The 16,309-nt window shown below is 39.4% G+C and overlaps 1 protein-coding gene across 6 annotated transcripts in view; it reads right to left on the bottom strand.

Moving 5' to 3' along the window:
• Window positions 1–16,299, bottom strand: part of arhgap32b (Rho GTPase activating protein 32b) — a 124,142-nt gene extending 107,843 nt beyond the window's left edge. For 4 of the 6 annotated variants that reach the window (XM_063487396.1, XM_063487400.1, XM_063487401.1 and 1 more), the window contains exon 1: window positions 15,806–16,299. The gene's annotated coding sequence lies outside the window, so the exon portion shown is untranslated. The remainder of the gene's footprint in view (window positions 1–15,805) is intronic. The other 2 variants (XM_063487397.1, XM_063487399.1) reach the window with 1 other exon arrangement.
• Between the last annotated feature and the right edge of the window lie 10 nt (window positions 16,300–16,309).

Here is a 16,309-nt window from a genome sequence, read left to right as displayed (position 1 = left end):
AAGAGCCACCTCTTTAATTACGCAACACTTTGAGAGGAATTCTCAATTCTCTGCAGTTTTTCCCCCTAATGGACTCCATCACCCCATCCTGGACCACAATCTGAGTGAGCTGCAGGGTTACTCGGACTCAGAACCTCCAGCCAGTGGAGAGCTGGTTGATGTAGCACTCCAAAGATGAAGTGCCGTTTTACCATGTTAAGATTCTGTTATAAACTAAAACGTGAAACAGGTCTAATGGTATTCAACCATAGTAGATTTCTGATGGTGTCCTTCAAAAGGCCACATTGAGACTCTAAAACTCCTAATAATAAATGTGTTCTGAAGTCGTTTTCCCCAGTACAATTACAACATTAAGGCACATTTCTCTATAATCGTATCCGAAACATGTCCTGTTGAAGGACACGCTCTATTAAGAGTTTAACATTTCTTCTACATGAATAATTTATCAAAGTGCTGCTGAATGTGACCACCTACAGTTCAGACCTCTGAAAATGAAAAAAGTCCCTTCATAAAGACATACAGTTCTTCTTTTAGAAATTAGTATGAAAAGCCACTGATCAAAACAGTGTTTCCCCTACAGACACTCAAAAGGCCAGCACACTAAAGCATGAAGCTGCAGGAGTTGTGACTTTCCATTCAAGACGAGCAGCAATTTCAAATTAGAGCGCACTGTGAAACAGGCTGGCAAAACAAACAGGCCATGACATTAGGCTAAACAATTCAAGGAACGGTGAAATTTACCGTTCTTATGGAAACGACAGGTAGGAGCTTCAGGATGTTGAATGGTAACACGCGTGCAGTTTCATTTGTTTAACAGGTTTGATTTTTGGGGCACTGAAACTGCTGAAACCAGCTGCCTGTTACTTTTGAAAACGAGGCTCATGAAAGGATTGAGGATAGACTTGAACTTGCTGTGAGATGCAAAATCAAAACAAACTGGAAGACGCTAAAACGCAGCATATCGCTCTGTGCATTCATCTGATTTTTACACATAAATGTGGATCTTAATCAAGATTGCAACTCTTATTACTGGATGCTTTAACTTATGTAATGTAGAAAATGAATGAAGGTTTACTGAACTTAAAGTAAGATGGTAAATATCTCAAGAGAATATAAGCTTCATGCCTAAAATGGAGAGAAACCCTGCAGCGCTGTTCATTTCCTGCTGCTATTTTGCACATTTCAGTATGACATTGACCTTCAGTAGTGCATATTCATGAGGTTATTTGAAGCTTTGCAGGAATTAGGGCATGACAAGGCAGGTTTGCTCAACATCCTTGCAAGACATCACTCTCGGAAAAGGTGTAGAATTTAAAAGACAAAGGTAACATCACTGTTCACTACTAGAGGATTTCTCCGTCAACTCCTCTGCCAAAGTTGTAAAAATGGGACTTCAAATGTGGTCTTTACGATTCAGTCCCACAATGATGTCGGCATGCCCGCTAGCCGACAGTTTGCCATTCCAGAATAAACTCCAGATGAAATCTGATGTGTGATGCAGCCTCTGCAATTCCTTTTACAACTATGTGTTTTTATCTGCCCTCTTATGCTTGATATTTGATGCCTTGTTTAAAGTCTACTGTCTTCAGCCTCTGGAGACTGGATGTCAAGAGAATGACCTTGTTAATTCAATTCACCTTTAGACGATGAATACAAAGTCTGTCTGCCAAGGGACGGTGTTAAATATCACAAGCAGGCACTTTACAGAGAGCGCTTCTGCTCTACACATCTTTGATGGAGTGTGAAACATGAGCAGGTTTTTTTCCCCCCACTGCAACTTATTCAGTCATTAAAGCTCCTCAAAACATTTTAAATAAACCTGAATCACTGATTTCACGAAGAAAATGTTAAAGCTTTTAATATAACTGATCCCTACAGAGTAACAACAACTCAGTCTCTAACTCTTTGCAGCACCCAACCAGTTTCAGCCACTCTGGGTCATTAGCTCACACTGGAAACACAGAAATGTTGTGTCTACTATATTGCACAAAAACACCATGACTGTCGAAATGAGCCCAAATATTTTCCCGAGCCACTGCAATCACCTGATAATGTAACAGAATTGCCACATCATTTCAGCTGATTCATTCAACCTGACACTGTTACCTTGGCCAATGAGCAGACAGCACAGAGAGCATGTTCAGTCCACCCAGTAGTTGCTAGGAGCAGTTAACCTTTTCCAACACAATGTGCTGATATCCAAGCTGGCAACTTGTACAGCTATTCATCACATCCATACTGAAAGCCACCCCTAATCGAATGTCAAACACACAAGGATGTAACTGTTAGCTAAAGGATTATCAACAGATTCACCTGAAGGAGTGAGAATGAAGGATGTAACTGGAAACCTAGAGATCTTAGAGGAAATACACACATTAGACTGATTAAGTGCTAAAATTATATTTAAATATCCATTCACACACTTTCACTCAGTATTTAATATTGCACTTGTAGTTGCACTAAACTGTACAGTGAATCTCAAAAACAAAATGTTAGGATGGTTGCTAAATAGCCTGCTAACTTTACTGTGAGGTATAATGTTAGTAACATTATGTAAGCATCCATCCAACATTAGCCATTACAAACATTTTAGCCTGTGGACCATAACAGACTCTACAACCACAATGCCAGCTGACTGAAACAAAATGGTAACGTGCATTTCAGGATAACATGAGAATAAAACTTTGGATGTTGTTAGCATTAACTCTTTGAACAGATCTCAATAATAGTTTCGTAAATGCTTCACTTAATTTAAATAGTTTGCTCTTTTGGTCTGAAAAGCATTATGGTATTGTTATCACAACACAAAATAACACAACATGTTATGCAGCTATGTGTAGTTTTTAATTGTACGATTCCTGTGTCCACAGGGGTACTATGGTTTCCTCCCACAGTCTATGAACATCTACATCTGGTATACTGGTGATTCCAAATTAGCCATGGATGTGAGGTGGACAAAGAGCATAGAATAAAGTGTTGTATGAATGTATGGAGACATTTATCTTGTAGCTGAAGTTTCTTTGACTGATTTGTAAGACTAGCAAATTGCCAAATGCTACTCTGGGCATGATGTAGGCAAATGTATTTAATGATTCCCTGGAGTTATACCATGAATCAACTTTATTTAAACTAAAGCTACTGCTCTTTGTCCAGTCATCTACACAGAGGCTTCTGTGCAAGTCTGTGTGTATCTGAGAGCAAGAGACTATGCTTGGGCTTTTTGGCGTATGTCATTTTCCATAAAGCATTTTGAGCTGCCAAGTGGTACAAAAAGTTGTATATACATAAAGAACAGAAGTGTTAAAATGCAAAAGTCACACGAACAAGTTTTCTGTGAGGTGACGTAGAGCAGGGCGATATGACCAAAAATATTTATCAAAAAAATATTTATCACGATATATACATTTGAAAATTTGCGATAACGATATAACTGACGATATAATTGACACTAGACAAAATACTTTACAACTCCTCAACTTTATTAGTGCAAAAAAAACAAAACAAAAAACATATTTTCACTTAAACAAGCAGCTTTTTTTAAGTGCATTAAAGTTATATAAAAAATTAACAGTGCAAATGCAAATCCTTGCTGACAGTTTAACCAAAAGGCATTTCCAGTGGAAACTGACCGACATATCCTCAGCATAACCATTTATAATATCCACAAAACTTAAAAAGAGGTTATACACACACAATACGGTAATATTATGTTGAAGCACAGTACGTATCACTCCGCGAGGCGCCTGCCTATGATAGCCATCAAGCGGTGCGGCTTCGTAGCTTAGCAAAGTCGTACTGAAACATTTGACAGATTTTCGAGCGCCGTGTAGCACATAAAATCGTTTCGAGGTCATAAACACAACCAGAATTCATACATAAAGCACACGGGATTATAAGGGGCACTGTCGATTTTCAGAAAAATCAAAGGATTGATTTTAAGTGTGCCGTATTTTCCAAAAAACACGGTAATAACGACGGCCCGCTAGCATGCTCTACCAAAAATAGTGCTTTGTTGTGTATCTGACGGATGAAAGCCAAACCAGTTCCACACCACTGAAGTTGCAGCATTTTTACAAACCAGTTCTGGTTCATCCGTTTCATTCAACGATCCGCTTTCGCTCTTCTCATTCTGTGTCGCCGCCATATGCGTATGAAAACAAAGGCACTGCGCATGCGCGTTTTACCCATATTCTATCGCGATATGTCATTTTCTTATCGTTGCCCAACATTACACCGGTATTACCGTGAACGGTATGATATAGCCCAGCCCTAAGGTGAAGTTGTTTTTTGGTGCTGTGTGCTTTCCCCACTGACATCAAACATGATTAAAGAGTCACCAAGTCTTTCAAGGTGTGTTTGGCAACTTAGAATATAACAGCATCAAGCCCAACCAAACCTGTAACCAAACCTCATTTTACAGAAAACAACAAGAAAGCATTTAGTTATGAAGAGACACATAAAATAAAAATATCAAATGGATTTAAAAGACAACAACAGAACAGCTTACAATTTAAACATGTTTGTTACCTATTCCAAGTCATTCAACCATAATATAACAATGATTTGACTTTTTAAGAAAACATCCTGACTGTGTGATAGCGCGTAAGACCTTACGCATTATGAAAAAAAATATAGGGACTGTGATATTCAAAAGGAAACGTACACAGATGCAAAACTAGGGGTCTGCACACTGAGAAATGAACTCAATCTATTTATTGCACATCATCTTGAATGAGCTTAAAATAAAAAGTTCAGTGCCTGTAACACAACAGATAACAGCTGTCTCATTCAATAGGAAACACTGGGTGCAAAAAAACAAGGGGATGGAAACAATGTGCTTCACTCACCAGGCATTAAATGCCGTCTGCCTCATGATAAGTAAGTAAATAGCTCTGACTTCTACCAAATACTGCTGTCACAAAGAAAATAAGTGCTTTCAGTCCCAGCTGCACAATCTCTAAACATTACACACATACAATTTAGGATGGAGATTCTACAATAGGAACAATGTGCCACTACCTTGTCACATTACTGCTATAGCAGCACCGTGTGTTTACGTTCCTTACTGTGCACAACAATTAGACAAGCCTGGGCGTCTCTGAGAGGAAGAGAGGTGTCTGCCTGCAATGACGATTCAGTAACTAAAAACGAACATACTTCAACAATCTTCAACGAAGCACGGTACTTCGCCCCAAACACAGCAGAGTACAGCAAGGCTACGAAGGAGCAGATACTAGCAGTTGGTGATGAGCAACCGAAAGTAAACCTACGACTTCACCGAGTGTCCCTAAAGCACGCACTACATGTACTTAATATGAAAGGGGAAAAAAAAAACAATGGATGGAAATTACTCATGTGTTCACGTGGTTGAAAAGCAGGGCCGTAAGACACTGGTTCAAATCCTCAATCCAAGCCACAAAATCCCAGCTATAAATATTTTTCAATTTTATCAGGTGGCAATATTGTGCAGGCTTAAGTGAACAAAAAGCAAAGAGATCTGCCAGTGTTTATTCTGAAATCATGCAACTCTTCAAATAAAACCTCATTCTCTCTTATTTTATGACTTTTCCTGATTTATTCATCATATAGTGAATTTTGGGGTGTGTGGGCTAAAAAGCAAAAAACAGGCCAACAACCCCCAAGAGACTCCTTTTTAACCCCGTAGAAATCAATGTAGAACAACAATTGTTGCAGGCTTTGTTACTTAACACATGTTGTTTACACACATTTAATATGAAGGCTGCTACATCACGATCCAGTGCAACTGGGACTGCAGTTAGATAAAGATGAATAATTATTGCAGTGCTGAATGAGTCGCCGGTGGGACAGTGAGCCTGGGCAAAGCAGAGCAACGTGGGGCTTCTAGCTGTGAAGAAGAGCAAACCTTGTGTGGAGAGCTAAGCTAGGCAAGGATGAAATCCTGAGGAGAGAATCTGAACTGGAAAGGTTTCAGGCCTGAAGAAAAAAGGTGACAAGGTGAGGTGGAGCGGTGTGGACAGTTGATGAAGGAGAGCGGTGGACAACGTGAAAAACCTTCACCGTTCTACTTTTACAAGAATTTATTAAAATGTGTTTCTTATTCTGTTATAGCCAACTGTGAGGTGTAAATGATATGTTCAATGTGTTTCACACCGAGCGCTGCGTTTTTATTTTAGTAACTGTGTGGGTGCGGGGGAAGCTCCTCCCTCACTAAAGTGAAGCACACGCAATGTCTGACAGGAAGTTTTGGTTTTGTTATGCTTTTATTTTGAAGTCCACTAACCACACTTTCTTTTGAGGTCAGCTTCCTTCATCTGAAAGGAATTCCCTAATTATCCACCGTCAGTGGGGTTAACCATTAGATGAGAGCGGGCTGAATCTACAGTTTGATTTGATTCAGTTTGTTTGTATATTATTTAAATGGGGTTTGTTTTGTAGTCAGATGTATGTGGGGCGTGTTAAAATGAGTCCAGTATTTCACTATTTGTGTTTCTTGGTAGTGTGTCAGGGAGGATCTTTTAAATTTTATTGGTGGTATGATCGGTAGCTATTTAAGGAGGGTTTTGGGGGGGCTGGGATGTTCATGTTGAGATGTTGAACCTTGGTATCTTTAGGGGAAATATATTCAGAGACTGGAAAACAACTAAAGCCTGTTGTGGTTGTTTTTTTCCATCATCTGGTCACCTTTATGTTAACCACCGACTGCTACAGTAACTAATACTACATGTTATCATTTTTATGCATAAAGATCTTCAACTGTAACTACAAGAGTTACATTTGGCAGTTTTGCTTAACATTTGTGTAACCCTTTATTTGTTGGTAGATTATACAGTATATTTTACCTTTTTATAATGAAGTAAGAAAATAATCCAAATTCTTTGTAACACTAATAAAACACCCTAAAATCTAATCATAAGTCCTTATTTTGACAAATGTTACTAATAATTATAAAAGTTATTATGATAATTAACATGCCACCTTCACCCCCAGCCTGAGTAAGTACAATGTTAATCATTATTTCTTTTCCTCCATTCGTCTAACCACGTGATTGTTATTTCAACCATCAAGACACAAGTCTTCCATTAAAAACAAACACTGACATTTTTAATTCCAGGATCTCAGAGTGCGGTCACTGTAAGTGCTTAGCAACTTGTTGCCTACAAGGGCAACGAGGAAGGAATGTGTCTCTTTAATTTCACCTCTTCTACTCCAGCAATCATAGCAGACTAAACCTTTTTAAACAGCACAGTTGAACAGCCTGTAAGACTCATCAGTTTTTAGAGCTCTTACCTTACAGCTAATATAAAGTTATTTTTCTGCCTTTAACTTGGCCCCGGCACGTCTAATGGCACTGAAAGATCTTAGGGGATAGGCTCAACCGTCCTATAAACTTTAGGGATCTCAATTACTATATTATCACAGTTTCTTCACAATACAAAGCACCTCGAGGAAACTGTTGTCATTTGGTGCTGTGTAAATCAGACCGAATTGAACTGAGTGACAACGGTGCACACTTGACACTGTCTCATCAAAGAATCGTCGCCCTGATGAAATTCACACCCTGTCTGGTTTCACAGCACTGCACACCTGACCAGTCGCTGCATAGAGAGCGGGGTTGTTTTATTGTTTTACAAAGTTAGCGTACAGCTAAGCTCTCACTGAAATGCTTCACCTCTGACGGCACGGCAGAATTAGAATGGCAAGTAACAAACGTGCCCTCCACGCTGAATGAAATCACCAAACTACTGACAGCTAATTTTTGTTAGCTGTCAGCAGTTATAGAGCTAGGGCTTAACATGTTCTTGTAGTTATAATGTACTGTGAAAACTCAAAGGGTGGATTTGAAGTTATACAACTCCAGATATGTCAGAAACTTTCTGTGAAAGGTCTTGTTCTGCTCCCGTTAATGAGATGTCAGACAGTGACAAAGGTTTTACATTCACACCACCATGCTTTTTGCACGATCTGCCAGTAAGGTAGACAAAATAGAAAGCAGAGCCGTGCACAGCAGCTGCACACAGACAGTATGAAGACCTAAAATTACTGTGGTGACGTATGAAAGTGACCGTGAAACAAATTTTCATTTTTCCTAAAAACTTTTATATTAACATGCAAAATGATATTTTTCATTTATCCAACAATATTTTCAGTGAATTTTATTGTGGTTGAGTAAGAAGTTTTTACTCACTTGTACCACATTGGTAAATTATTATTAAACTTCTTACCGTTTATGCATCAGAAAATGTTCAATCAACAACATTTCATAGTTTTGAGAGATATTTGCAGCCTGGAATTAAAACAAACACTCTGAATATCACTAAGTCTTGCTGTTTGTTTCGATTGCATCGTTGCCTGGCTGTTTTTGTGCTTTTACCATACTGCATCATTATTATAGAGCTCATCAAATGTCAAATCTAAAAATGGACAACTGGTTTCTTTCATCCAATCAAAAGTTAGTAGTTTAAGTGTTTATGAGGGCTCCTTGTTTATACAAATGAAGACTGGAGTGCTGTGATACATGACCTTAAAAGTTTGGGGGAGGTTGATTTTAAGGGCTGAGGTTAACTCTGCTGAACTCTGGTTATTATTCACACTTCAGTATGAACAAAACAAGAAGAGCCAAGCACGTATAGACACGAGGCTATGATATGACAAAGAAACTGGAATAACTTTGTGACACGAAAAACCGCAGTTAGATTTAAAGTTCATTCCTCTAAATAAAATGTGATTAAAACACAGAAAAAAATAGTTTAATGCAGGAACAATCTTCCTCACCTTGAATATGCAAAAACACAAGCTTACAGAAAATATTCAATGGGACGTTATTCTGGGCTGCTAGTCAAGAATAACATTTATTAGTTACAATGTATCTGACACAATGGGTGGCACTCAGGGTACAGACAAGACGCATATACATACACTACGATCATTATATATACAAATTGTAAAACATTGTTCCCCGGGCTCAGTTTTTTGCTGCAATCTTTCCTTCAAGGGTAATTCATAAATAGAAGGTACAGGTTTTTATCCTGCTCACAGAACAGTGGCACACACATTTATGTGGCACTCTACTTTCACCAACACCTTTCCCCAGCAACTGACACCAACTGCTGACAGAAAAATATCCGAGTCAAATCGCTGACAGCTTCCAGTGCTTCCCAGAACGATCTGCTGAGTTTCTACACTTTTCCTAAGACAGTTGCTTCACACAACTGGTTGCCAACAAACTCCTGAATGAGAACTTTAGTTTCCAGATCCGATCTCATTATCCTCTGCTGGGCCATTGTGGAAACACCCTGGCAACTTGCTAATCAGCGCCTGTGTCAATGCCAGGATTGTTTACGGGGGAATGGAATCTCCTCTGGGAATGTCACAGCATCCTCAGAGGACTGCGAGTGTGCAGCGAGCTTGGAGCAAGATGCTTTATCCACACTAAGAACAAGAGAGCCTGCGGCCCCATGTATTTGTGGGACAGGGCCCAAGGACAGCAGTGTATGCATATTGCATCATTAATGAACATACAGAAAGGAATAATAATGGACACAGCCCCGCACAGTGCGTCAGTATCTGTGCCTGGGGTCAGAGGCCACGTCTGGCTTTGTGTTTGTGCGTGGCTGTCGAGGACCGAGACAAACAAGGAGACCTTTCAGGGTGAAGGAGGTTTCACGTACTCGGGAAGACAACAAAAGAAAGCAGCTGGTTGCATAACAGGAGAATGAGGACAGTCAGTGTCCTTTGAGTTTATTTCTTTAATTATTGTGTCTCAAACCAGACGGCACTGTATACAGGTCGACTTTGTTTAAGACTTGATCGTTTTAACATGCATTTACTGTTTGGATAAATTTCTCATTGCTTTACCATTTCCTTTCTGTATACAATACATGATGAAAACCTATCAAAATAAGATTTAGCTACGGTATTTTTCAGACCATAAGGCGCACCGGATTATAAGGCGCAATAAGCAGTCAGATACAGTGTTGCCAATTTAGCGACTTTGTCGCTATATTTAGCGAGTTTTCAGACCCCCTAGCGACTTTTTTTCTAAAAAAAAGTCACTAAAAAAAGACGTGAAAGCGAGTATCGCTTTTACTCTCAACAAGCAGCGGGTACTGTAACGCAGTCAGTTCTTCTTTTACTCTTTTACTCTTATGCTGTTTTGTGGATCACAAGGTTTAAAACTACTTATAAACACACACACACACAAAGTAACTCCACCAGAGTGCCTATTTCGGGTCACTTTTGCCGGTCCAAGCCCGGGTAAAGGAGCAGGGTTGGAATTGTGACATAAAAAAAAACAATAATTGCTAAAAGAAATTTAATTTGTAGTTCTAAATAAACTCTAAATGCATTTAGGACGTTTTTTACTCACTTTATGTCTCTTCCACGATGTTATTTCTCTCTCCAACAACATAGGTTACAATTATATTAGCATGACCAATTATGCAAATTAGGTGGTGACGTCATTTAGCGACTTCTAGCGACTTTTAGGACAACCAATAGCGATTTTCCTTACTGAGGAGTTGGCAACACTGGTCAGATAAGTCAAACTTTTACTCAACTCATTCTTCTTGCTTCCTCCACTTCTGTACCATTGATTCATTAATGCTGAATTCTCTGCAGCTGCTCTATTCCCATGTTGTTGCAGTATATTAATGATTAACCTGGTATTGTGGATGGATTATCTCAGTTGTTCTCCTGACTGAAGTTTGGTCCGTTTACAGCATCCTGCCATGCGATTGCATTTGTCTCTAACTATCGGGAAGTTAGCGTTCATCCTCCAGCTTCACTGTGTTTATGTTATGCTAACATAGCTGTGTCGCTAGCAATCACGTAGCACATCATTATATACCAGCTAGCCCAACTTCAGTAACCCTACAAACGTCACTGCTGTTTAGTTTTCTGTCTTCATTTATGTTGGAAGTGATAGCAGAGCTGTACGTTTGAATTTTTTCAGAAATCTCTTAGTCAGAACATGCTATATCATGTTTAGGTGGAAACTAGCGAGCTAACTTCCTGCTAACTTCTAACTCCGTTAAATTTACTAAATTCTGTTTTCATGGATGCCTGGATGTTAAACTTAATTGTTACACCTGGTAAAGCAGTAAAGCTGATCATTTTATTAAAGATGAAAGAATTTAGAGAGTTTTTTTCCTCTTAGTGATGCTGCAGTGTTCGTTTGTTTTTGGGACCTGAAGTGGACGGCGTTTTGGACCCAGTACTCCGAGTCCACGAGGCTCCTGACTATGGTGGGCGTAATGCTCCTACAATCCACCAAGCGGTGCGGCTTCGTAGCTTACCAAAGTTGTACTAAAACATTTTTGACAGATTCTTGAGCGCCGTGTAGCACATAAAATCGGTTCAAGGTCAGTAAGCACAACCAGAATTCAAACATAAGGCTTAAAAGGAGGATTATAAGGTGCACTGTCGATTTTTGAGAAAATTAAAGGATTTTAAGTGCGCCTTATAGTGCAGAAAATACGGTACATAAAAGACACTGAATTTATTTTTATTTACTCCTGATAGAACCTTAAAAAAATCATGATACAAGTGCTATGTCATACTGCACAGCGCTATAAGAGTGTGATTGAAGATATTTGGGATAGTCTGACAATCCACATGTAAAATGGCTGGTACAGCATCTCACCCACCATGATACCTGGTGTGACATAACAGAGTGCTTCACCAACAAACACACAGTAAATAAAAAAGCTGACGACACAGTTTCATTAAGATCTTATTTAAAACAGAAACTAACAGAAACACCACAGTTCCAAGTCATGTTTGGTTGGAGAGCAATTACTTATCTAGTATTTCATCTTGGTCATGTGAACAGTCTTGTTATAAAAAATGACACAAAGCCAAAACAGTTCTGAAGCCTGACATTTCACCATTTCACAAAGGACTAATCCAACCCCTCCTCATCCTAATACGGCCTGATAAAAAGCTTAGGAATTCATCAACAAACAACTCCCTGTGACACCAAACTGAAATGAGACAGTTTGCAGCAATAACCAAGAAAAACGCATCCCAGAGTGGAAGAGCTTTACTTGAAGAGGGTTACACAGAAATAACTGTGGTATATTCCAGAAGCCTATAGATAGCTTTGTCTGAATAAAACCTAAGAGTCATTTGATGAGTAATATATGATCTCTTCCTTTTTTGGGGGGTATGGCTGTAGATTTTCTCATCAGCTTGAATCTGGCTTTAATCCTCTCAGCTATGAACACAATCCTTATTCAAACTACAATAATAACATTGCTGTACAGGAATCCTGTTCCAAATCTCAACATCACAGCTATCATTACAAAAGTGAAGTAAAACAATTCATTGAATAGAGCAAAACCCAAATCTTTAACTCTAAATTACTCATAAATGATGACATGATTTATTATGATTATCCCACTTCTGCTGTGTCATAATGACCCTATGACATGAAAACTATGCATTCACCCATGCTTTTTGACAGCTGCACTTTATTGCAAAAGAATGACACCAGACTCATTGCATGGTGAGTTTTGCATACCTAAGTTACAAGCAAGCCTCTGTCCACTCTGTTTCCACACTGTGTGTACATTTCAGCCAATCGCTATTGGATATTAAAACTGTTGTCTTAATGCTGAATACCTGTGCAGGCTTACTAAACAGATCCAGAACTATTCTATAAAACCAGACTTAATATGTTAATTTCCAGCTCCATATTGTTATTCTTTAACTCTTCTAGAGTAGTTTTTGCACAGTCACAGCTCAATAATTATAACATTTATCTTTTAAAGGGTGCAGCAAACAAAAACAACACCGCTTCCTACTGGGTTCAGTTAACAACAGTCCTGTGATGTGATGAAAGAAGAAAGTGATGCAGTGTTGTCTTTTTTGTTGTCAGTTGTAAATAAATAAAATAGAAGTACAAAAAAAAATCTATACTAAACTTCTTTAGTTATGGTCCACTTATGCCACAAGGCAAAGGAATAGATAAGTCTTCTTTTTTTTAAAGCCACAAGAAGAGCAGTGCTGTCTCAATGAAAGGGCAGCGAGAGTCATATTTGGATTAGATGTACGACACAGCTATTCAGCCATCTCTCTACACTTTGTACTGCTGGAAAAGAGTTGGCTGAGGGAAAGGTTCATGACCAGGGAGTTCGTAACAAGTCGGTTACTTTAATCAGGCAACTTATCTTTCTGGCCTGGTGTCTTTTACAATAACGCAATTTGTGATGTCACTGTCTGTTCATTTTTTTGTCGTACAGAGAAAGGGTCTGGGACATTAAAGTTTTGCAGATGAACGGTTAAATATACACTGTTGATGATGGCAACACTTCAAATGATTTTAAAAAATGATTTTTAGTATTACTGCCGTCGTGGAAACATCCTTTTCACAGTGTTTGCAGTGAATGTCTCCCTGCTTCTTTGTTGGACTTTAAATAGCCAAAAATATCTCCACACTGACAAATTTCTCAGACCCGTCATTTCACCAATGTCCTCGTGTTTTTGAGCCTTTAACTGTGTCCAGTTCGTGTTTGGTAACAATGTTGCTTAAGTTTCCATTAACATTTCCTACTCCTAATATTCTGATGTGTACTGCTGTCAGGTGATGTGCCAAAAACTGATTTCCAGTATTTGCCAAACAAACCAAAAACAATGATTGTTTGCATTTAAACTGTTGTAAATTACTTGTTAGCCTATAATCTGTCACGCATAACTCATTTTGAGCTAGCAAGAAGATTTGCCAAGTGACTTTTATATATCCTTCAATTGTCCAGGTAAAAACTGGTCACTGAAATTCAAATGTGTTTTAGGAGGACAGGATATTTTAGGAGGCCAGAACTGGACTGATTACAATGTAGAACACAGAGCAGGTGCAATAACGCAGAGCCATAAGGATTGTTGCACAACAGGGCAATTCTTTAATGTAAAAATACAAGTCCTTCATAAATCCTGTTCACTACATCCCAAGTATCAATAACCAATGATATTCTATATTTAAAAAACAAAAACACAACTACAGCTACTCCTCCTACACTCTGCATCAACCTAACTAACATGTCTAACTCTGTTCTAACCAAATGACTGTCTAGATGCAGCACTACTCTCATCATCACGAACCTTTTCTATTCTTTCATAACATAGATGGAACTAATTCTATCTATGTCTCATATTTCTATTAAACAGAAGTTTGTTCCCAACAATTAACATTATTTTATCACAGCTACATGTCCCAACACTGTCGCCAAGTGCTTGCTTATAGAGGGTCACCTGGTTGCTGTCATTTTCTTTGTATTATTGTAGGGTCTTTACATTACTAGATTTTTTAAAAATGAATTGAACAGAACATGTATATAATAAAGAAAAAGGTTAGTCAACCTTACAATGGGTTTATTTGGTCAGTTGCTCCTGCAGTAAAAGGAAATTCTGCAGTCAATTTCCTTTTACTGCAGGAGGGTAAAGTTGCAAAAATGTAAGGAGCCACCGTGAGACAAGCGGGGTTATTTCTTGATATAAAAGATACTGAACTAGAGCAAAAGGTTGAACCAGAAAAGACATCAAGCACCAACATGCTGGGAATGCCAGCAGTCACCGAAATGTAGATAAGAACTCAGTGTTTGTTCTCATAAATACACACCGAGGGGGGAAAAAATGGAACTGCTGCAGTCATGTTTTCTCGCTGCACTGAACCGTGACCCTGACAGCAAAATACTTAACAAACCATAGCTTGTAAACTGTTCCAGCCCAATCACGGTGCAGGCTCAAACGTGATAGGTTTCACAGGCATGCTGCTCCCACTAATCATCCATGCAAACTGAGAAATGTTGCACAAGTTAGACAATTACAAAACAAAATCTTCCCCAGAAACTTAACTCCAAATGCCCTTCAGCAAGGCATTTAGCTCCTGAATGTGGCAGCGATGTACAGCTGTGATGAATGGGATGATGTTATGTGTACAGCCCTCTGTGTTTTAAGTTGGTTTGCTTGGTTAAAAAAAAAAAAAGGAGCGAAGGCTTCAATACATGTCTGATTACACTGTAATCTAATACAAGGCATGAAGCATCAGAAGACCATGGGAACTGTGGATCAAATAACATGTGAGGGAATAGGGAGCTTTCAGACACTCCCATATGGATGATATCTAATTTAAGATTCAACATTTGAAACGAAATCATTTTAAAAGAGAATAGCAAATGCAAAGAAACAGGGCCAACTCCTTTTTACTGATAGAAGCAGTGCATTTGTAAGGGCAATAAAACACCCAAAAAGAGATTGCAATGAACTGCAGTACTGTACGGTAGTAAACATGAAATATCAGATATATCTCTATATAAAAAAGAGCAGTTTAATGTTAGCATACACAAACAGAAATGAATTGTATCTCATGAGAGCACGGCACCGGCTCCAGGTGAATGCGGCATCACCTGGTTCACAAAACGCCACACAATCTGTGTTTAATCCAACTCTCATACCGGTGAAAGTGATTAACCAGACTCTTTTTAAGTTCGGAAATTGTAGAGCCGAACAGAACAAAATATCACAAATATACCCGAAATTCTCTTGTTCTTAACATCCTGAGAGTGGAGCACACAATTAAAGCAAAGCGCTGTTAAACTGCCCCCTTTTTCCAACCAGATTTTCAATATAATTTGCACAACTAGGGGGACTTAGCAACTCCACGCAAGCCTCGATTAGCTGGCGAGACATTATTCGCGCTGTGCCCGAATCCCCCCTTCAGACACCACCATCGCCACCGTCTCATCAGCACTGCGGCTCTAAATAACGTTATCTAGAGGGGTAAAAAAGCGAGTAAAGCACGCAGTGCGAGCATGTAGCGAGCAAGTACCTGCGTTTTGTGGTTGTGGTCTGCGGTCCCTGACCACCGCTGACTGGCTGGCGAGGGGAGCTTAGCTCTTGCCGTCTACGTCTGGAGCTTCACCGCTGTTAAATTCCCTCCTCATCGCAGCTTAACCGGACACACTCATACACGTCAGACACTAAGTATTTGGAGGATATCATTGAGCGAGTCCCCTGCCTCGAGGAGAGCGCGCCAGTGGTCGTGATCACAGTTAGTTGGGTTAACACTAAACAAAAAAAGACTCCCCCGGGACAGCAAGGCGCACGAGCAGCCCTTTCAGTCTGTCACTTACTGTTTCTCCTCTGGAGGGAAAAAACGATCACCGCTATCTTCCTCACAGTTTTCATTCCCACTGGAAGCCCGAGTATGGTCAATTCCCCATTCCCTCCAGTCACAGGACGGTATTTCCAGAAGAAAGTACAAAAGTACAAAAAGAAACCCTCTCCCCCGCGTGCACACCTCGGAGTGGAGTGATACTGGCTGGAGCGGAGG

Source organism: Pelmatolapia mariae, linkage group LG10_11 (assembly GCF_036321145.2).
Source record: "Pelmatolapia mariae isolate MD_Pm_ZW linkage group LG10_11, Pm_UMD_F_2, whole genome shotgun sequence".
Classification (NCBI taxonomy): Eukaryota; Metazoa; Chordata; class Actinopteri; order Cichliformes; family Cichlidae; genus Pelmatolapia; species Pelmatolapia mariae.
The sequence above is the reverse complement of the archived record's forward strand: the minus strand, read 5'-3'. Positions and strand labels throughout refer to the sequence as shown.